General features: G+C 48.5%; 2 pseudogenes; one reads left to right on the top strand and one right to left on the bottom strand.

Moving 5' to 3' along the window:
* LOC127441498 (alpha-amylase-like) overlaps positions 1-23,103 on the bottom strand; it is a 56,189-nt pseudogene that overhangs the window by 3,834 nt on the left and 29,252 nt on the right.
* On the top strand, positions 1,671-4,171 carry LOC127441148 (alpha-amylase-like; annotated as a pseudogene).

Here is a 23,103-nt window from a genome sequence, read left to right as displayed (position 1 = left end):
CCTCCGATCTTTGTTTGATTTATGTGGGCAACAGTCCTACCACACAGTGAAGCTTCAGAGCTCTGGGTTCAAGTTTTGTCACTTAATTGGAATCCAGGAAAATCAACTCTGTCCTCTTCTGGATACAACGATCAGTTCCGGTCAAACTACCATCTACTTCCATGTCCGATGCTTTGTGTCAACAATGGGGTGCTCTTAAAAATAGTCCTGACCTGCATTTACAAAACAGGTACTTATAGTATACATTTGTAAAAAATTGTTTGGACATCATTCACATTATTATTAGGCCTAATGATCACATTTTTCATGAAAATAAACATCCATATGTCACACATATGAATACCGCATGTGAAAACATCAATGAAATACTGGTATGCTCAAACAGCATCATTTGATGAAATAAACAGAAAAACAATCATTTCAGCTGTAAACACTATACTGTAGATTTCACAAAGAAGTGAAATAATGCTAGAAAATATATTATCTTCAATATACATCTGCAAAATTGTAGCAAAGATACATTTTATAGTCTCAATCAGCAGGAATGCCCTATATGGCCTGCACAAAGTGCATACTCAGTTCTGAAGTGCATACTTAACTCAGTGTTAAGAACAATACCACTTTTAGTAACTCAAAACAACATAAAAGCTTGTTCATACAAAAAAAAAAAAAAAAAAAAAAAAAAAAAAGATACAAAAGATTAATATTTTACTGCAATTAAAGTCATTAAGATATTGTGACTTATAAAAGTCTAGCTCTGTTACATTTTTAAGATGTAAATTCAGTGGCACATTGTTTAGCCAGTAAAGCTAATTAGTTGGAAAATATCACTTAATGTGACAGATACTCAAAATATGAACTCACCAAGATATTCTGGGAACTTGGTTCATAAAACAACTGAACAGTTAACAATGGTCTGCTGCAGTCTCCAAATAATAAACAAACTTTTAACAAATTCAACTAAATCTCCCTCACACCTGCTGATCAGCAATTACATGTGCTCTCTCTAGCGCAATCTGCACAGTCACACACAACCTCTCAAGCATCTTGTCGGCAAAGCCAATCGACAGTGTCAGGAGGCGGTACAACGTGCCTAAGTGCATTTTGATTGACTTAGAGCGGGAGTAACATAAATCCTCTTTATAATTCTTGATTTAATTTTTATTAAACTTATATTTTGTAACTGGGTCACACAAGGGCAGGAAGGTGTCTTACTTTTGCCCCAGATGTGAAGGTTTGCTGGACTTGGTAGGACATCGTAGACAGCTTGGACCAAGAACCTGATGCGATGGAAGTCTGCTTGCCAGATGTTGGACCAGGTGATCTTTCGTTGCAGTACACTTTCCCAACAAGTCCATGCTCCTTGCTGTCCCATCCCCACCATCCTGCTGGTTTGTACCTCCTCCATGCCTGCCCGCACTTCCTCTTGAATGAGATGTTGCCGCTCTTTGCTCTGGACATTGACAACCCTGGTTGCTGGGAAGTAGCCTATGCCTGCACTTCTTGTTGCTACTGACCCTACCAGTGCCTTCTACCTCAGCCGTGACTCAGACACCTCCAGAGATTTGTCTGCGCTCAATTTCCTGCCTGTTTGAACCTGGATCCCGGCAGATGCCACTTTTGGATCCATGGATTCTCTGTACTGAATAGCATCCCATCTCCATGACACCATGAACTCTTCAGCGAGGCCACTGATTGGGAGCTGCAGGATGTTACTTGTACCATACAGAGCAGCACTGCTCAGACTGCAGGTTAGACCTAGCCACCTTCGCAAGTAGCTGCTGATCTTGCTCTCCAGGGCCTCGATTGTTGTTATGGGCACTACATACACCAGCAGAGGCCACAGAATCCAGGGCTGTATGGAATGCTGGTAAATCTAGGCCTTGAACATCCTCGGCAGGCCTGTTTTGTCCACCTTGGTGAGCCAGGCCTCAAGCTCTTTGCTGGTTTTCTGGATGGAAGCAGCATCTTTGAGGTCACAGTCAAAAATCTTCCCGAGGCTCTTGACTGGCTGCTCTGTAATGGACAGGATGATGGCTCTGGACAGAGATAACAGACTGAGAACTGGAACTTTTCCACTACTTTCTCCCTCTTCAGGACTAGAGACCTTGATTTTGTTGGTTTAAAGCTCATCCTTGCCCAGTTGATGAGCTTCTCTAGGCCTTGGAATATCCACCTGCTGCCGGGGACAGATGTAGTAGTATACAGTACTGTCTAATGTTTGTTCTTGAAGGTGAACATATATGTGGATGTAGTCATCAACCACATGTGTGGAGCAGGTGGTGGAGCAGGTACACACTCAAGCTTTGGCTCATATTTCAATGCCAACAACAAGGATTTCCCCACAGTTCCATACTCAAATTTGGACTTCAGTGATGGCAAATACAACACTGGCAGCAGAAATATTAAGAACTATGAGGATGTTAGTCAAGTATGAGAAATTTTCTTTGTTGTCATATCAAACTGTTATCTTCAATCTCAGATATATCCAAATCTGATTGTCTGAGAAACTGTCGTCTGGTTGGTCTTCTGGACCTGGCTTTGGAGAAAGATTTTGTGCATAGTAAGGTGACTGGCTTCATGAACAAGCTGATCAATATGGGTGTGGCTGGATTCAGAGTTGACATCTGCAAGCACATGTGGCCTCATGATCTTTCTGTGATTTATGGCATTCTCGATAATCTCAACACCAAATAGTTTCCCTCTGGCTCCAGGCCTTTCATCTATCAAGAGCTATTTCCATTCATTTCCATTGAACTACTGGAAGAACATCAGTATAAGGGTGGTAAAGTCTTTAATGGCGAGTCACATTGCTATTGGGTATGTTATTAGGTTATTAACCTTGGTGGGGAGCCCATCAGATCAAGTGAGTACTGTGGACTTTGAAGGGTCACTGAGTTAAAGTATGGTGCCAAGCTGGGCACTGTCATGCACAAAAGGAATGGAGAAAACCTGTAAGAAAGCGGTAGATATTTTCTTATAAAACAAAATCGGAATGCCCCGCCGCATTTTGGGGGATGGTAGGGGTCTCCTCCACCCCTGGCACCGGTTCTCCCGCTCCAGGCGGTCGGTAGTAAGCCCCTCCCCACTCGCAGATGGCAGTCTTCCCTTTGACCCACCGCATTTTAGCGGTCGGTAAGGGTCTCCTCCGCCCCTGGCAGCGGCACCTCCTCCCTTCGCGGTCGGCGGTCATTCCTCTGCTTTCAGGTGGCTGGGCTCCTCCATTCCCCGGCAGATGGCCTCCTTTGGGGTGGATGGTAGTAGCGAGGACTCTACTACGGCGCATCCCTCCTACTTCCTGGGCTTCGGCATCAATGTAACAAGGTAAAATGGAAAGGAGGATGCGAGAACTGGACGAAGCATCAAAGTAATATTTAATTAAACAAAAAGACACAAACATAAACACATACAGGGCAGCTGCCTGTATCTCTCTCTCTACCGAACTGCAGCCTCCCGGCGGCCTTTATCCCTCTCGTCGGCTTGATTAGCCTGATTAGGGGCCGGGCGTGCGTCACCACGGCCTGGCTCCGCCCTCCTCCTTGCCACAATTTACAACACTTTACAATAAAGTTCCATTTGTTAACATTAGTTAACAACATTAGTTAACATGAACTAACAATGAACAATTCTAATTAAGCATTTATTAATCTTAGTTAATGTTAATTAAAACATATACCAATACATTTTTTAAATCAAAAGTGGTATTAGTTCATATTTGTTATGCACTATGAACTAACATGAACTAACATTAAACAATTGTATTTTTATTGACTAACATTAGCTAATATTAACAAATGCAGTACAAAATATATATTGTTAATTGTTTGTTCATGATATCTAATGTATTAACTAATGTTAACGATGGAACCATATTGTAAATTCTTACCGATATATTTATTAATAGCTATTTTTGCATCTAGATGTATCCACAGTCACTGTTGACAGCAGCTGATAATCTATAATATTCACTTTGTACTCTAGGGATCTGGATGTGTCCCTGAATACTGGCATGCCAGGAGGCACCTATTGTGATGTCATCTCTGGACAGAAGGAAGGAGGCAGATTCACTGGGAAAGAGGTGCTGGTTGGAGAAGATGGACATGCTCACTTCAAAATCAGCAAAATCAAAGAAGACCCATTTATTGTCATTCATGCTGATTCAAAAATATAAATATGAATATTTATTAATAAACATATTAATTGTTGTAATGTTTATGGTGCTTCATCAGTATTATCAACTTTTACCCAAAACTCCCTGTTTTCTTTATTGTGTACATATATTCTATGAAGAGAATGACTGTAAATTTTAGGTTATTTTATTTATATATATATATATATATATATATATATATATATATATATATATATATATATATATATATATATATATATATATTTTTTTTGTAATTTTGTTAACTTTTATGAGTACACTAGCATATTGATGACTTCAAAGCTAATAGACATGGTATAAAATCCACATCTCCAATTTTTCAAAGACTTATGCACAACAGTATAATACAATTACTTTGGATAGTAAAACATTTTAGTTAAAAAAAAAAAAAAAAAATTAATTAGAACTAAACCAGCTAACAAAAGGAATATAGAAACATGTGTATCAGTATTCTCATTTACTGTATTTCATAAGCAGAAAAATTTAACTTCAAAAACATTAAATAAAGTAAAATTGGTAAAGCACACAAAGTGAATTGCTAAAATAATTATACTGATATATAATATCTTTAATAAACTAACATGACCAACACTGTAAGCTGCATGTCCAGTAATGGGCAATAGTTCCACTCCAGGCATCAGCACAAATATCTTTGTGATACTGTGAACAGTGTATATAATACTTCTATTTGCTTCTCTCTGATCATTCTGATAAAGCCGATGAAAAATGCTGCTTCTCTTCCTCAATAACACCGTAAGAAATTAATGCAAGCTCGGTCCTTGCAGTCCGTCACTCAGCATGATGGCCAATAATGGCCTGTCAGAGATGCTGGCCACACATAGCAGAGCATAACCCAGCAGGTCTACAGGGGCTTCCTACTTTAATGAATGCTGAGACGGACTAGTACACTCAAAGTGCCTGAGATAATGCATAATCTATTTCCTGCCTCACATCAAATGTGACACAAATGTATTCCCTTAAAACATGGCTAGTCAACTGGCAGCCAGCGGGCTAAATCTGGACAACCAATCATCTTTATCTGGCCCTCCGGCTGATTTCTGAAATACCAGAGCACTCTCTGCACACAACTCAGCTTTCAAAGGCACGAGCCACAGCAATCAGCGGTGAGTTTAACAATGCTCAATGGCACGTGCAACAACATTCAGCCTTATCATTTGTCCAGACCGAAGTGTGTGTTTAAGCTTTTCTGGTGAGAGTTTAGTTACACTGCTTTGCAAAACATGGATCGCACCATTTAGGTGAGCATTCGATAGTGTCTTTTTCAATCAAATGTATTTATATAAATTGCTTAGTTGAGGGAAGTGCTGTCAAATCTACAGATGTAAAGAATTAACACTGCAGTTGTTACAGAAATGTTGTCAGCGCATATGCACATCTTAAGCAACAAAAGAGAAATCGATGATGAAAACCGAAATAAAATGTGCTGAAAAGTTTGCTTTTATTCACTATTCTTGGAGTGTCAAACAGGTGTGCCTCATCTGTTCAGGGTCGGTAGTGCTCGTAAAAACAGTGATAACGTGAAACTGAACCTGCAAATATCCTGATAATATTTGGTTTTATACAGCTGTGATTCAGCCCTCTCAATCACCAACAGAATCAACACAGTTTGCTCTTCTTTTACCAGTGATTATCTGCACAAAAATCTGGCTCCTGCACTAGCTATTGTGTGCAAATTCACAATACTTGAAGGACTAATTTTCCACTCACTGAGTAGGATGATACTTTATAGAGAAAATGGAAGAATAGACATTTTATCTCTTTTTTTTCTTCCCAAAAATAAAATTAAATGTATTAATTCTTAAGTAAACATGACATATCTAGATGACCATTATTTACATATGTAGGTTGATATTGTAATAAGGCTTTAGCAGAACTATATGTTCCTGCTCAGTTTTCATAATTTGTAAACAATAGCCCTAAAATTTAAAAATGATCATTATGTTTTGTTTAGTTTTTTCCTTCCAAGTAAAGTTGATCAAAACGTATTTGTTAGTTAAGAGTGTAAGTCGTGTTTGTTCTTCAGCCAGATCTTATGAAGGAATTTTGACCAGACATAAGAAAATGATAATTAAATATACAGTTTACCCTGTGAATATTTTATTATAAATAAACACACAGTATTAAGGATGTTTTTTAAGTAACATGTTACTTAAGATGAATGTGCTAGCCAAGATGAATACAGAAAAAAATTTGGCCCCCGCAAAGTTTTCATATGGACAATCTGGCCTCCGCAAGAAAGTAGTTGAAGAGCGCTGCCTTGCAAAATAGCCTTAAACAGAGCAGAGACCAGCTTTTGATGAATCATTACTGTGTTAAAATGTCAAGCAAACAGGAAGGTCTAATGTGATGAAAGTGAAAGGAAACCCAGAAAGCATTAAAATAATGAATTTTAAATAAGTGGCATCAGGTTGTTTGTCAACATGTTCCCTCAAAATATTGATCCTAGTTCATGAAGGATCATTAACTAAGAATGTGATTCAAGCTATTGGAGTTCTGTCAAGTTAGCCATGACCAAACCCCCTGAACTACAGACACAAATGGACTTTTCACTTTATAAACCTGGGGTTAACGTAATCCTGGGTATTCACATTTTTAGATTTCACAATGCACATATGTAAACCCTTGGTTAATGTTCTTATTTGCACATTGGTGTTCAGTTTCTGATAGGTTGTCTTTTGCTGGACAACTAGACGTTATATTCTAGCCGGGGCAGTTCAAGGATCAGTAGATATTCAGGGCTTAGCCCAGACCCCTGTGGATACATATGGGGCCATTATTTGATGAAACATCGGAATATAATAAACTTTATGATAAAAGTTTAAATGTTACATCTGTGAGATGTCATTTATATAGTAAATCTTTACATATTACTGAAATGAAAACTCAGAGGTCCCACTAACTTTTGTCTCAGCTTCAGATATACTCGAAGATTTTAAATTGCATGCTTTTAGCACTATGTACTTTAAAACCTGATTTTTGTCCCTTTCGTCTTAGTACAATTGTAAAGGGGTCAATTGTGTACAATTGACCATTTTTATATCATTGATTCGTCAGGTGCTTTATGTTAGTTTAGAAGATAGCAGGCTGTAAATAGGCTAAAATATGTACTGTATTTATAAGGTTTCTAGTTTTGCCAGAGTTTGCGAGGTTCATGGCATCGTGTCTTAATAAAAAAGTTTAGCAAAAAACTCATATGCGCTGGCTTGTGGCTTAAAATGTGCAAATTCCTCGAGCACATCTGTTTATATTACTCTTTGTTTTCAGGGTTATATATCGGAATATTTGATGTGGTTGATCTGGATGGACCATCTCAACACAGTTTCCAATATCTCACCAAGATAGGAATGTTGGCCAAACACACAGCCACAATCGTGTGTGTGAATGTTTTCATTCATGCGTGCACACACATGAAAGCTGGAAAGCAGCTGCCAACAAGACAATGTGTGTGTGTTGAACTGTGTGTATTTGATGTTATCGATACTGTAGAAAGACAGGTTTCATTGATTTACATATATTACTTAATATTAAAATATATAATATGTTTTAATATCAACTTAATACAAAGCACTTGTACATCTGACATCACTACAAGATGATAAAAACATTCAGGGCTTTACGGAAAATATTTGTGGCTTAAAGGGATAGTTCACCCAAAAATATAAATTTCTCTCATCATTTGCTTACCCTCATGGCATCTCAGATGTGCATGACTCTCTTTCTTCTGCAGAACACAAATGAAGATTATTAGAAGAATAAGGACTTAAATATTGATGTGTTTCTTACCCACACCTATCGTATCACTTCTGAAGACATGGATTTACAGTAACCACTGGAGTCATGGATTACTTTTATGCTGCCTTTATGCCCTTTTTGGACCTTCTGAGTTCTTGTCACCATTCACTTGCATTGTGAGGACCTACAGAGCTGAGATATTGTTCTAAAAATCTTTGTTTGTGTTCTGCAGAAGAAAGTCATTTATATCTGGTATGGCATGAGGGTGAGTAAATGATGAGAGAATTTACATTTTTGGTTGAACTATCCTTTTAAGCCCCTGTAGCCCAGCCCTAGTGCCTCCCATGATTCTAATGCTGCACTGTTTCACACTGAATACCTTTGGCACTTCAGGGTTAGCAGGGAGCAAGAGATAGGTTTTATAACGCAGGGTTATAAGCGGTGGTTTTATAATAAAGGATTTTGTAACTTATTTTAAAATTACAAGTGTGAAATACTGCGCAGTACTCACGTTCTGTGCATGCGATAAGCACGAGAAAGTGTGAACAAGCTTCTCTCGTGAATGTGCCAAAAAAACTATGGATGTCAAGATTTATAGTTAATAACGTCTTGGTTACTGGTGTAACCTCTGTTCCCTGATGGAGGGAACGAGATGTTGTGTTGATGTAGTGACACTAGGGGTTCGCTCTTGAGTGCCCCAATCATCTTTGCTTTATTCAGAAAAGGCCAATGAAAATTGCCGAGTGGAATTTGCATGCCACTCTCCACCCCAGACATACGGGTATAAAAGGCTTGACCACGTCGTGACCTTCCAGCGAGTTAGGTAAGGCGTCTCCTGGGTCCCAATAAGGGTGGGAGGAGGCACTTACCCGAGGAATCTACGGACGGTGGCCTTTCCTGATTTTTGTATTAAGTAATTTCCCACCGAGCACCTGCTAGAATAGCACTGGGGAAGTGCTCTTCCATCTCCAGAAGAGAGAGCACTACGGAGACCACATCCTACTGGAGGGAGGTTAACATGTGGAGAATACCTCACATGGATTTACTGATGGGGAAGTTCACATATGGAATGATGCCACTGGGGAGGACCCTATCTACAGAGAGGGTACACAGCAACAGTGGCCGAGGCAGAGCAGAGCTCTGATGAGGGGAAACACAGCGTTCACCTAAGGGGAAACCGAACAGTGGATACGCCTCATACGGGACTACCGAGGGGGGAGTCACCACATATGGAGCACTGAGCCCAAGTACACGGGCTCACCTGAAAAGAGGCATACCATGAGTACTGGGCCTGGCGGCGTCACTCCTCTGCTGAGTTTGCCACCGAATAGTGCTTAAGGAAATAAAGAGGCATCCAGTGTTAACCAGTTACGGGGAACTGTTGTGGAAAAGATAGCACACATTATCACCTCAAAAGGGCAAAGGTGTAATGCAAGCGATACACCTGACCGGCCGCCAGGCCTACCTGTTGTTACCCCGTAACACTCGGGTTGAAACCGGTTCTATGCATAGGTTGTAGAACCTTGCAAAGGTATTGGGTGTAGCCCAACCCGCTGCTCTGCATATGTCTGCTAGAGAGGCGCCCCTCACCAGTGCCCAGGAGGACGCAACACCTCTGGTGGAGTGTGCCCGGACTCCCAAAGGGCACGGCAGGTAATCCAAAGAAATGGCATCCACAGTACAATGGGACAACCTCTGTTTGGAGACAGCTTTCCCCTTCTGCTGCCCTCCAAAGCAGACAAAGAGTTGCTCCGAGCATCTAAAGCTCTGTGTGTGGTCCAGATAGATGTGCAGGGCACTAACTGGACACAGCAACGACAAGGCTGGGTCTTCCACCTCTGAAGGGAGCGCTTGCAGTTTCACCACCTGATCCTGGAAGGAAGTGGTGGGAAATTTGGGTATGTAACCAGGCACCTCAAGATCACATGAGAGTGTGCCGGCCCGAACTCCAGGCATTCGTTGGTGACAGAGAGCACCTGCAGGTCCCCCACCCTCTTGATAGAAGTGAGCGCCACCAGGAGGGCCATCTTCAGTGACAAAGTGCTGAGCTCAGCCTGCTCCAGGGGCTCAAAGGGGGCTTTCTGTATGGCAGGTAGGACCATAGAGAGATCCCAAGAGGGAATTTGACACAATCTAGGGGGATTCAATCTCCTCGCGCCTTTGAGGAATCTGGTGATCAGGTCGTGCTGTCGAGAGGGTCTCCCATCCAGTGTATGATGATATGCTGCAATAGCAGCCACGTACACCTTCAGGGTAGAGGGAGACAGCTGTTTCTCCAGTCCCTCTTGTAGAAAGGACAACACAGACCTGACTGCGCATCTCTGTGGATCTTCTCTGTGGGAAGAACACCAATTCGCGAAGAGACACCACTTCAGAGCCTACAGCCATCTCGTGGAGGGGGCTCTGGCCTGAGTGATCGTGTCTACCACTGCTGGCGGAAGGCCTGCTATGTCCTCCGCATCCGCCAGGAGCCAGACGTGGAGATTCCAGAGGTCTGGCTGCAGGTGCCAGAGCATGCCCTGCCGCTGGGTAAGAAGGCCCTGCCATCAGGTCTGAAAACCAAGTCCGGTTGGGTCAGTATGGCGCAACCATCAGGACTTGTTGCCTGTCCTCCCTGACTTTGCACAACATCTGTGCAATGAGGCTCACTGGGGGAAACGCGTACTTGTGCAGCCCCCGAGGCCAGCTGTGCACCAAGGCATCCGTGCCGAGGGGAGCCTCAGACAGGGAGTACCAAAGGGGGCAGTGAGAGGACTCTCAGGAGGCAAACGGGTCCACCTGTGCCTCTCCAAAATCAGCTGGACTGCGTGGGGGTGGAGTCTCCACTCTCCGCGGAGTGTTACCTGCCATGACAGCATGTCCACTGCACAGTTGAGGATGCCCAGGAGGTGAGTGGCTCGCAGAGACTTCAATGTTTGCTGACTCCAAAGGAGGAGGCGGTGGGCGAGTTGCGACGTGAGCGTACCCTGCCCTGGCAGTTTATGTACACCACAGTCACTGTGTTGTCCGTCCGGATCAACACGTGCTTGCCCTCAATCAACAGCCAAAGCCTCCGCAGGGCCAGTGATACTGCCAGTAACTCTAGGCAGTTGATGTGCCACTCATTTACCCTGTCCAGAGCCCCAATACTGCCTGCCCATTGCACACAGCACCCCAGCCTGAATTCGAGGCATCTGTCATGACCACCTCAAGACCTGCTCTAAGGGAACTCCTGCCATAGAAACGGCAGGTCTGACCAAGGACTAAAATTTTGATGGCACCGAGGCATGATAGTCATGCGCTGGGTGCCGTGGCGCCATGCCCACCTCAGGAATCGAGTCTGTAGCCAGTGCTGGAGTGGTCCCATATGCATCAACCTGAGGGGAGTACCGCTGCTGAGGATGCCATATGCCCCAGGAGCCTCTGAAATTGTTTCACCGGGACCGCAACCTTCTGCATGAAGGTTTTCAGGCAGGCCAGCACCGACTGTGCATGCTCGTCCATAAGGCGTGCCATCAGGGTGACCGAGTCCAACTCCATACTGAGAAAAGAGATACTCTGCACCAGGGAGAGCTTGCTCTTTTCCCAGTTGACCTGAAGCCCCAGTTGGTCGAGGTGCCGAAGCACAAGGTCCCTGTGCACACACAATAGATCTCGCAGGTGGCTGGGGCGGGCGAGCTGCCCCAAGAACCAACGTACTTACCTGTTTTGACGGAAAACAAGGGAACGCGAGATACTCGCATTCCACTCGCTGACCGGAAAGACTTTCAGCACCTGGCTGTCATGGGTGCGAGGGCCGGAGGGGCTGAGCATTGGAGAATGATCCAGAGAATGAGGAAATTGCTCTTTTATTGACAATTTGGGTGCCGGAGCCCAGAAGGCATCCGGTAATGTTGGGATACCCACCTCGTGCTGACCCAGGGGTGGGAGTGGGGCCCGTGCACACACCTGGGTCAGAGTCGTCAATGAGAGCTGCCTCATCCCTGGATCGCCCGTCTCAGGACTGCCTCGAAGCCCGTCCGGGGTCTTGGCAGCCGGCTGGCGGGCAGGCGGTGCCGCCTTCCTGCGGGAGGATCTTCTTCTCAAAGACTGGCATACGGGCTCCGATGGTGGGGGTGCTGGGGCCAACACCGCAGGAGGACGGTCCAGGTGAGAGGCATATGGGGCACGGGACTTCGGAGGCCAATAGGCAGCTGAGCCACGCCGTGGCAGGATGTGTTTGATGGCCTCTATCTGCTTCTTCACCATCGAGAACTGTGGGCGAAATCCTCAACAGTGTCATCAAAGAGCCCCCCTTGAGTGAGATGGGTGCATCAAGAAAGCGGACCTTCTCGGCATCACGCATCTCTGTAAGGTTGAGCCACAGGTGCCACTTTTGGACCACCAAGGTGGACATCATCCTTCCAAGGCACGCACCATGACTTTCCTCGCCCATAGAGAAAGTCGGTCGTGGTACACAATTCCTGCATAAGCCCTGGGTCGGTCCTACCCTCGTGCAGATCTTTGAGCGCCTTGGCCTGGTGGACCTGCATGATGGCCGTGGCATGCAGGGCGGAAGCAGCCTGACCCGCGGCGTTGTAAGCCTTCGCCATGAGTGACGAAGAAAACATACACGCCTTGGAAGGGAGCCTTGGTCGGTTCCTCCAGGTGGCTGTGCCCTGCGGGCATAAATGCACCGCAATGGCGCGCTCTACCTGGGGAAGTTCGATATATCCCTTAGCCACTCCGGGTAGTTAGGGTGGATGAGCCGGCAAAGCGTGTACAAGCAGAGAAAGGTGTCTTCCACGACTTCGTGAGCTCCTTGTGCACTTCCAGGAAGAAGGGCACTGGGGCGGGTGTGGCCGTGAGTCATGCTCCGAGCCCAGAAACCAATCATCGAGCTCAGGGCAGGGCGGAGAGTTCCACTCCAGCCCAATGTTCGTGGCCGCCCAGGCAAGCACGGCTGCCAACTTAGCGTCTGCCTCATCCTGAGCTCTACTGCCCAAGAGCGGGAGCTCAGAAGATTCGTCTGCTTCCAAAAGCAGAAGCCCATCCTCCGATGCTGCAACCGATAACTCATCCTAGTCGTGAGCCCCGAACGAGATATTAAATCTGCCCTGAGGCGGACCACCTACCTCGCTCGTGAACTCTACTGGGCAGAACGAGTGTTCTGGGGGCTGGGAGGTCTGCAGGGACTGAGCCGCAGACCAGATTGCCTGCAGCGCTCGCCGACACAGCCGCCTGAGTTTCAGCGCAGGACAGACCGGGTCGGGAAGCAGCCGTGGTGGCTTTCTGTTTCACAAAGAAGGAAGAGAGACACAACCGCAATGTTCTTATGGGCATGTTCTCGCAGTGAGAACATGACCCCTCCACGAAAGCTGCTTCGGCGTGCTAGTGACCCAAGCACTCGAGACAGATTTCATGGCCATCCGGTGGGGAGAGATAACGGCCGCACCCAGCACAAAGGCGAAAGGACATCTTTAAAAAGATGGCAATCGTTTGTGCGAGCTCTTTTAGAGAAAATATACTCTTTTGGAATATACTCTTTTAACACCTGTGGACTCAGCCGCCGAAGCGCCCAGGAGAAGCACAACACTCGACCGTGTGAGGGTGACCACTGATATGCGCCATAAATTCCAGCAGCAGAAGGTAAGGTGATGAGACGAACACACACATGCGCCCGGCTCCGAAGGACAAGTCTGAATGAGTGGTGCATGCCATCTCCTTTTATACCCGTATGTCTGGGGCGGAGAGTGGCATGCAAATTCCATTCGCCAATTTTTATTGGCCTTTTCTGAATAAAGCAAAGGTGATTGGGCCTCTCAAGAGCGAACCCCTAGTGTCACTACATCGATACAACTTCGAGTGAGTGACAGACGGGGAAGGACTTACATTTAGGTCTTTTTTCAATTAAACCGGATCATATTCTTAGAAGACATGGATTAAACCATTCAAATCGTATGAATTACCTATATGCTGATTTATATCCTTTTTGGAGCTTTAAAGTTTTATACCCCATTGAGCTTAACTTAGGGTTAAAATGACTTTAAACCAAGGTTTTGCACAGTGTGTAAAGCCCTAAAGGATTTTGTAAGAATCATTCAAAAACATACTGTGTAATAGCCAACCCACCTGGATGTAGCCCTAAATAGAGATTTGGATATTTTAACTACTACAGTAGCAAAATAGACACAACAAAAGCTACAGTATTTGTTTACCAAGAAACAAAGTTGGGTCTTTGATCTTGGAGGGATGTTTTCTTTCTGTTTTTTGGAGCTTTCACATCGGTTTCACCTGAGTGCAGCTGTGGCAGGGCAACAGGGGGCCACCCTCTGCACCCCGTCACACACACACACTCAAGAGCTCAACATATACACACACATACACAGACCTGAGGTCCAGACATGAGAGCTTAGACAGCGAAGGTGACATTCACCACACCATCCCACTTTGTTGTCATGGCAACTGTGGTCTGATGACAATCTGGAAAACAATAACTTTGTTATATACTAAAATATTAATTGAATAACCTTTGTCTCTCACTTTCTCTCTCTGTTTATGTATGTATGTATATGTATGCGTATACTATATGTGTGTATATGTGTGTGTATGCATCCTGAATATGTGTGTACTGTGTGTAGTAAACTTATACATGTATATCAATATATACAACAGATTTACAAATATGTATATTATGCCTTTTCCTTGTGGGGGTTTATTGGTTCCTACACACACAAACACACTTTTTTAAAAGATTATTTTAGTTTTGTGATTTTTTTTTCTTCCAAAAAAAAAAAAAAAAAAAAAAAGCATATAGCACCATATTTCATTCAATAAATAATTTAATTGCCCTGCATTTTTCTGAGCTGGACAGTGGGGAGAGCTGTACCTTCCGATTAGAGGCTCAAGTTTCACTGTTGCCGGTCAGAAGCTTGGGTTTGTCTTTTTCACTGATGTTTTTTTACATTGTTGTCAACACTGTCTCTTGTACCCACACCCCATCCCTTGCTCTATAATTTATTATGCTCACAGTGAACCTGACTCTCAGTGCACATATGGTGGACTGCCTGACCAAAAACATTGTTTTTCTTAATTGTTTGAAGGGGGAACAAATAAAATAAATGGTTACAGAACAGTTTTCAGAAGTTCCAAAAATGATGCTTATAAATTCAGAATCATTTGTAGTCAACACAAGGAGCCAGGTAAGTGCTTCGATGTCCTCGGACTCAGCACGGCCACGACGTGGTGTGGCACCTCGAGCTCCGCCCCGCTGCGAGGCCCCACCTGCCAGTACATACGATGATGTTGTCCCTTTGGTCCCCCTTGCGCGGAACTTGGACGCATGGCTTGCACCTTCCAATCCGTCACGAGGGCTGGTCTGGACCGTCCGACTCGGCTGCGTGATTCACTTCGCCGGGCATCCGCCCAGGTTCAGCGGTGTCCACTTCACCTTGGTGAAAGACGAAAACGTTGCGCGAAACCTTGCGCAGAGATCGCTACCCTCCTACGGAAGGATGCGATAGAACCTGTCCCTCCAGCTGAGATGAAGAAAGGGTTTTACAGCCCCTACTTCATTGTACCAAAAAAGGCGGTGGGTTGAGGCCAATCTGGACCTGCGAGTACTGAGGCTTTACACAGACTCCCATTCAAGATGCTGACGCAAAGACACATTCTAGCGAGCGTCTGGCATCAAGATTGGTTCGCGGCGATAGACCTGAAGGATGCGTACTTTCACGTCTCGATCCTTCCTCGACACAGACCCTTCCTGCGGTTCGCGTTCGAGGGTCAGGCGTATCAGTACAAAGTCCTCCCTTTCGGCCTGTCCCTGTCTCCTCGCGTCTTTACGAAGATCACAGAGGCTGTCCTTGCCCCGTTAAGGGAGGTGGGCATTCGCATTCTCAACTATCTCGACGACTGGCTAATCTTAGCTCACTCTCGAGATGTGTTGTGCGCACACAGGGACCTGGTGCTCTCACACCTCAGCCGACTAGGGCTTCGGGTCAACTGGGAAAAGAGCAAGCTCCTCCCGATTCAGAGCATCTCTTTTCTCGGTTTGGAGTTGGACTCAGTCTCCTTGACGGCGCACCTTACGAATGATCGCGCACAGTCAGTGCTGGCCTGTTTGAAGGCGTTCAAACAGAAAACAGCGGTTCCACTGAAACTTTTTCAGAGGCTCCGGGGGCATATGGCATCCTCGGTTGTGGCCACCCCACTCGGGTTGATGCATATGAGGCCACTTCAGCACTGGCTCCAGACTCGAGTCCCGAGACGGGCATGGCACCACGGGACACCGCGTGGCCATTACGTCGGTCTGTCACTGTCTTTTCAGCCCTTGGACTGACCTCTCGTTTCTACGAGCAGGTGTTCCCCTAGAACTGGTCTCCAGGTGCGTCGTGGTCACGACAGATGCCTCCAAAACAGGCTGGGGCGCTGTTTACAAAGGGCACGCAGCTGCCGGCCTCTGGATGGGTCTGCGGCTGCGTTGGCACATCAACTGTCTTGAGTTACTGGCAATTCTGCTCGCCCTGCGGAGGTTCCAACCGTTGATCCAGGGCAAGCACGTGCTAGTTCGGACAGACAGCACGGCAGCGGTAGCATATGTCAACTGCCAAGGCGGTCTGCGCTCCCGTTGTATGTCACAACTCGCCCGCCGTCTCCTCCAATGGAGTCAGTAGCACCTCAAGTCGCTGCGAGCCACTCACATCTCAGGCAACCTCAACACTACGGCGGACGCACCATTACGACAGGTTACCCTCAAGGGAGAGTGGAGACTCCACCTTCAGGTGGTCCCAGCTGATTTGGAGTCAATTCGACAGGCACAGGTGCACCTGTTCACCTCCCAAGAATCCTCCCCACTGCCCGCTCTGGTACGCCCTGACCGAGGCCCCCCTCAGCATAGATGCGCTTACACACAGCTGGCCCCCTGGCATTCGCAAATATGCGTTTTCCCCCTGTGAGCCTGCTTGCACAGACCCTGTGCAAGGTCAGGGAGGACGAGGAGAAGGTCGTCCTGGTAAGCACCCTACTGGCCCCCCAGACGTGGTACTCGGACCTCACGCTCCTTGCGACAGCTCCCCCCGGGCAAATTCCCCTGAAGAAGGACCTGCTTTCTCAGGAAAGGGGCTCCATCCGGCACCCGCGCCCAGACCTCTGGAATCTCCATGTCTGGTCCCTGGATGGGACACGGAAGACCTAAGCTGTCTCCCACCTGCGATGGTAGACAAGTTCACTCAGGCTAGGGCTCCCTCTACAAGGCGCCTATATGCCTTTAAGTGGCGTCTGTTCGCTAAGTGGTGTTCTTCCCATCGGAAAGACCCCCAGAGATTCGCAGTCAGATCAGTGCTTTCCTTCCTGCAAGAGAGGTTGGAAGGGAGGCTGTCCCCTTCCACCTTGAAGGTGTACATTGCTGCCATAGCAGCACACCACGACGCAGTCGATAGTAAGTCCTTAGGGAAGCATGATCTGTTCATCAGGTTCCTAAGATGCGCCAGGAGTCTGAATCCCTCCAGGCCGCGCCTCGTTCCCTCATCGGACCTCTGTAGTTCTTCAGGGTCTACAGAGAGCCCCCTTTGAGCTTTGCAGTCAGCCGAGCTTAAGGCACTCTCCTTGAAGACTGCCCTCCTGACTGCGCTCACTTCCATCAAGAGGGTAGGTGACCTGCAAGCGTTCTCTGTCAGCGAAACGTGCCTGGAGTTCGGTCCGGGCTATTCTCACGTGATCCTGAGACCCCGACCGGGCTATGTGCCCAAGGTTCCCACCACTCCTTTTAGGGACCAGGTGGTGAACCTGCAAGTGCTGCCCCAGGAGGAGGCAGACCCAGCCCTGTCGTTGCTGTGTCCGGTGCGTGCTTTACACATCTATTTGGATCGCACGCAGAGATTTAGAATCTCTGAGCAGCTCTTTGTCTGCTTTGGTGCACAGCGGAAAGGAAGCGCTGTCTCCAAGCAGAGGATCGCCCACTGGCTCATTGACGCCTTAACTATGGCATATCTATGAGCCCATTCTACCTGTGGTGTAGCGGCTTCTTGGGCCCTGGCCAGAGGTGCCTCTCTAACAGACATTTGCAGAGCAGCGGGCTGGGCAACACCCAACAGCTTTGCAAGGTTCTACAACTTCCGGGTGGAACCGGTTTCGTCCCAGGTAGTGGCACGCAACACAAGCGGATAAGCCCGGGATAGCCGGCCGGGTGTATCGCTTGCACATAGCATCTTCCACCTCCTTTTGAGCTGAAGATGTGTGCTGTTAATTCCCAGTAATGTTCACAAAAGTTGTTCCCCGGTTGACTTCCTCCGAGCCCTGTGGCAGTCGAGTTTTTGGAGAGACTCGCTGCCGGCCCAGTACATGCGCTAACTAAGAGCCTGTTTCTGGGGTAGGTGCTCCGAATGTGGCGGTTCCCTGTAAGGCTAATCCCATGTGATCTATATCTTCCGCTAATTCATTCCCTGCTGGCAAACTGCGTCTTCCTTGGGCAGAGCCCCTCTGCCCCAGTCTCCATGTTGTAGTAACTCCTCCCCCCATTGGGCAGGATCTACCTTGAAGGCTCTCCACATGGTTGGAAAGACCATGTGATGTATTCTTCCACTTAAATATCCCCCCCCCTCTTGGGGCGAGGTGTGGTCTCCGCGGTGTCCTCCCCTTGGGAGGGACACCCCCCGACTAGACCTGGCGGCCCAGTCGGATAATCCCCCTTCTTTTTTAGGGAGTGGAAAAAGAGAAGGGGGAAAGAGGCCACGACTGGGTTAAGCCTGTCTCTATCTTTGGTTAGTCGACTTGTCCCCAAAAAGGGCTGCTCGACACTCATAACTGTGTTGGGGGAGGTTACGTGTTGACCTAGTGTGCTGGCTATGAGGCACACAGCAAGTCTGCCCACCGCACACTGCCAGTTCACGTAACACCATTCAGCCTTGTGGCGTTTTGTATAGAGACCCCTAGTGTCACTACATCGACACCAACTTCGAGTGAGTTACAGATAGGGAACGCCATGGTTTCTGGTGTAACTTCCGTTCCCTGATGGAGGGAATGAGATGTTGGTCCCTCCTGCCACAACGCTGAACTACCTGCTGAAATGGCCGGACCTTATTTCGGCTCCTCAGTGTAAAACCTGAATGAGTGGTTGCATACCAGCTCCTTTTATACCCGTATGTTCGGGGGAGTGGCATGCAAATACCACTCGCCAATTTTCATTGGCCTTTTATCAAAGACCAGAGGTGTCTCGGGCTCCCAAGAGTGACCCCTAGTGTCACTACATCGACACCAACGTCTCGTTCCCTCCATCAGGGAATGGAGGTTACACCAGTAACCATGACGTTTGCCAGCAGGGAAACGAACTAGCAGAAGATATAGATCGCATGGGGTTAGCCTTACAGGGAACCGCCACATGCGGAGCACCTACCCCAGAACAGGGCTCTTAGTTAGCATGTGTACTGGGCCAGCAGCGAGTCTCTCCGAAAACTCGACTGCCACAGGACTCAGAGGAAGTCAACCAGGGAACAAAGTATGTGAACACTACTGGGAATTAATGGCGCACGTCTTCAGCTCCAAGGGAGGTGGAAGGCGCTATGTACAAGCGATACACCCGGCCAGCTATCCCGGGCTTATCCGCTTGTGTTGCGTGCCACTACCTGGGACGAAATCGGTTCCACCTGGAGGTTGTATAACCTTGCACAGGTGTTGGGTGTTGCCCAGCCCGTTGCTCTGCAAATGTCTGTTCGAGAGGCACCCCTGGCAAGGGCCCATGGAGCCGTTACACCCCTGGTAGAATGGGCTGGTAGCCCTACCACGGACGGCATGTCCTAGGCGACATATGCCATTGTTATGGCGTCAATGAGCCAGTGGGCGATCCTCTGCTTGGAGACAGCGCTTCCTTTCCTCTGTGCACCAAAAGCAGACAAAGAGCTGCTCAGAGATTCTAAAGCTCTGCGTGCGATCCAAATAGATGCGTAAAGCACGCACCGGACACAGCGACGACAGGGCTGGGTCTGCCTCCTCCTGGGGCAGTGCTTGCAGGTTCACCACCTAGTCCCAAAAGAGGTGGTGGGAACCTTGGGCACATAGCCCGGTCAGGGTCTCAGGATCATGTGAGAGTAACCTGGACCGAACTCCAGGCATGTTTCGCTGACAGAGAACGCTTGCAGGTCACCTACCCTCTTGATGGAATTGAGCGCAGTCAGGAGGGCAGTTTTCAAGGAGAGTGCCTTAAGCTCAGCTGACTGCAAAGGCTCAAAGGGGGCTCTCTGTAGACCCTGAAGAACTACAGAGGTCCGATGAGGGAACGAGGCGTGGCCTGGAGGGATTCAGCCTCCTGGTGCCTCTTAGGAACCTGATGATCAGGTCGTGCTTCCCTAAGGACTTACCGTCAACTGCGTCGTGGTGTGCTGCTATGGCAGCAATGTACACCTTCAAGGTGGAAGGGGACAGCCTCCCTTCCAACCTCTCTTGCAGGAAGGAAAGCACTGATCCGACTGCGCATCTCTGGGGGTCTTCCTGACAGGAAGAACCCCACTTAGCGAACAGACACCACTTAAAGGCATACAGGCGCCTCGTAGAGGGAGCCCTAGCCTGAGTGATCGTGTCTACCACCACAGGTGGGAGACAGCTTAGGTCTTCCGTGTCCCGTCCAGGGGCCAGACATGGAGATTCCAGAGGTCTGGGCGCGGGTGCCAGATGGTGCCCCTTCCCTGAGAAAGAAGGTCCTTCCTCAGGGGAATTTGCCAGGGGGGAGCTGTCGTGAGGACCGTGAGGTCCGAGCACCACGTCTGGGCAGGCCAATAGGGTGCTACCAGGACGAACCCTCCCTGACCTTGCACAGGGTCTGTGCAAGCAGGCTCACTGGGGGAAACGCATATTTGTGAATGCCAGGGGGCCAGCTGTGTGTAAGCGCATCTATGCTGAGGGGGGCCTCAGTCAGGGCGTTCCTAGAGCGGGCAGTGGGGAGGATTCTTGGGAGGCGAACAGGTGCACCTGTGCCTGTCGAATTGACTCCAAATCAGCTGGACCACCTGAAGGTGGAGTCTCCACTCTCCCCGAGGGTAACCTGTTGTGACAGCGCATCTGCTGTAGTGTTGAGGTTGCCCGGGATGTGAGTGGCTTGCAGCGACTTGGCGTGCTGCTGACTCCAGAGGAGGAGACGGCGGGCGAGTTGTGACATACAACGAGAGTGCAAACCACCTTGGCGGTTGACATATGCTACCGTTGTCATGTTGTCTGTCTGAACTAACACGTGCTTGCCCTGGATCAACGGCCGAAACCTCCGCAGGGCGAGCAGAAATGCCAACAACTCAAGGCAGTTGATGTGCCAATACAGTCGCGGACCCGTCCAGAGGCCGGCGGCTGCGTGCCCGTTGCAAACAGTGCCCCAGCCCATTTTGGAAGCATCTGTCGTGACCACGACGCGCCTGGGGACCAGTTCTAGAGGAACACCTGCCCATAGGAACGAGAGGTCGATCCAAGGGCTGAAAAGATGGTGACAGACCAACATAATGGCCACGCGGTGTGTCCCGTGGTGCCATGGTACATGCTATGTGCAGTCTGGAGCCAGTGCTGAAGCGGCCTCATATGCATCAACCCGAGCGGGGTGGCCACCGCCGAGGATGCCATATGCCCCAGGAGCCTCTGAAAAAGTTTCAGTGGAACCGCTGTTCCCTGTTTGAACGCCTTCAAACAGGCCAGCACTGACTGGGTGCGCTCGTTCATAAGGCACACCGTCAAGGAGACTGAGTCCAACTCCAAACCGAGAAAAGAGATGCTCTGAATCGGGAGGAGCTTGCTCTTTTCCCAGTTGACCCGAAGCCCTAGTCGGCTGAGGTGTGAGAGCACCAGGTCCCTGTGTGCGCACAACATGTCTCGAGAGTGAGTTAGGATTAGCCAGTCATCGAGATAGTTGAGAACGCGAATGCCCACCTCCCTTGACGGTGCAAGGGCTGCATCTGCGACCTTCGTAAAGATGCGAGGAGACCGGGACAGGCCGAAAGGGAGGACTTTGTACTGATACGCCTGACCCTCGAACGCGAACCGCAGGAAGGGTCTGTGTCAAGGAAGGGTCGAGGCGTGGAAGTACGCATCCTTCAGGTCTACCGCCACGAACCAATCTTGATGCTGGACACTCGCCAGAATGCGTTTTTGCGTCAGCATCTTGAACGGGAGTCTGTGTAAAGCCTAGTTCAGAACTTACAGGTCCAAGATTGGCCTCAACCCACCGCCTTTTATTTTACCATCATCTCGGCTGGAGGGACAGGTTCTATCGCGCCCTTCCGTAGGAGGGTAGCGATCTCTGCACAAGGTAGCAGCGTTTTCGTTTTTCAGCAAGGTGAAGTGGACACCGCTGAACCTGGGCGGATGCCCGGCGAAGTGAATCATGCAGCCTAGTCGGACGGTCCGGACCAGCCCTCGTGACAGATTGGAAAGCACAAGCCATGCGTCCAAGTTCCGCGCAAGGGGGACCAAAGGGACAACGTCATCGGACGTACCGGCAGGTGGGGCCTCGCGGCGGGGTGGAGCTCAGGTGCCACACCACGTTGTGGCCGTGCTGAGTCTAAGGACATCGAAGCACTTACCTGGCTCCTTGTGACCACCCCTGGAACAGCCTGGAACGGGGTGGAAGAGGCCTGTCCTCGTGACCCGTGGAGACTGTCACATCGGGGGCGGATTTGTGCCACAGCTGGGAGCTCAGGGCGGGAGACCACTGCTGGAGCACCAAACCTGCCAAATAGAGTGGTGGACGGTGGTCGTGATGACGGCCGTACACACCGGATACGTGACCCAGGGAACAAGGAAACCACTCTTGCTGAGCTCTTGAGTACTGCAGCCACTTGGGCATGCAGCACAATTAAATGCAAAAGGTAACAAAAAGATGGAGATCTGCTTACCAGCTCCAGAGCAGCGGGTTTCGTTGTCCCTGGGTCACCCATCTCAAGGGCGCTTTGAAGCCTTTCACGGGTTCTGGGCGGCCGCGAGACGGGTGGCATCTGCTTCCTGCGGTGGGCTCCACGCCAGGGCCGGGCCAAAGGGGCAGGCTGCGGCAGAGCCGGTACAGTCACCGCAGGGGGACGCCCTTGGCGACGAGTAGACGGGGTGCGGGATCTTGAGCTTGCGGGATATGCCGGCTAGCATCCATCTACTGCTCTACCATCGAAAACTGCTGGGCAAAGTCCTCGACGGTGTCTCCGAAGAGGACTCGTGTCTTGTCAGCCTCACCCATCTCGACCAGGTTGAGCCAAAGGTGG

Source organism: Myxocyprinus asiaticus, chromosome 5 (assembly GCF_019703515.2).
Source record: "Myxocyprinus asiaticus isolate MX2 ecotype Aquarium Trade chromosome 5, UBuf_Myxa_2, whole genome shotgun sequence".
In the NCBI taxonomy this organism is placed as follows: domain Eukaryota; kingdom Metazoa; phylum Chordata; class Actinopteri; order Cypriniformes; family Catostomidae; genus Myxocyprinus; species Myxocyprinus asiaticus.
This window is presented reverse-complemented; position numbering and strand designations above follow the sequence as displayed.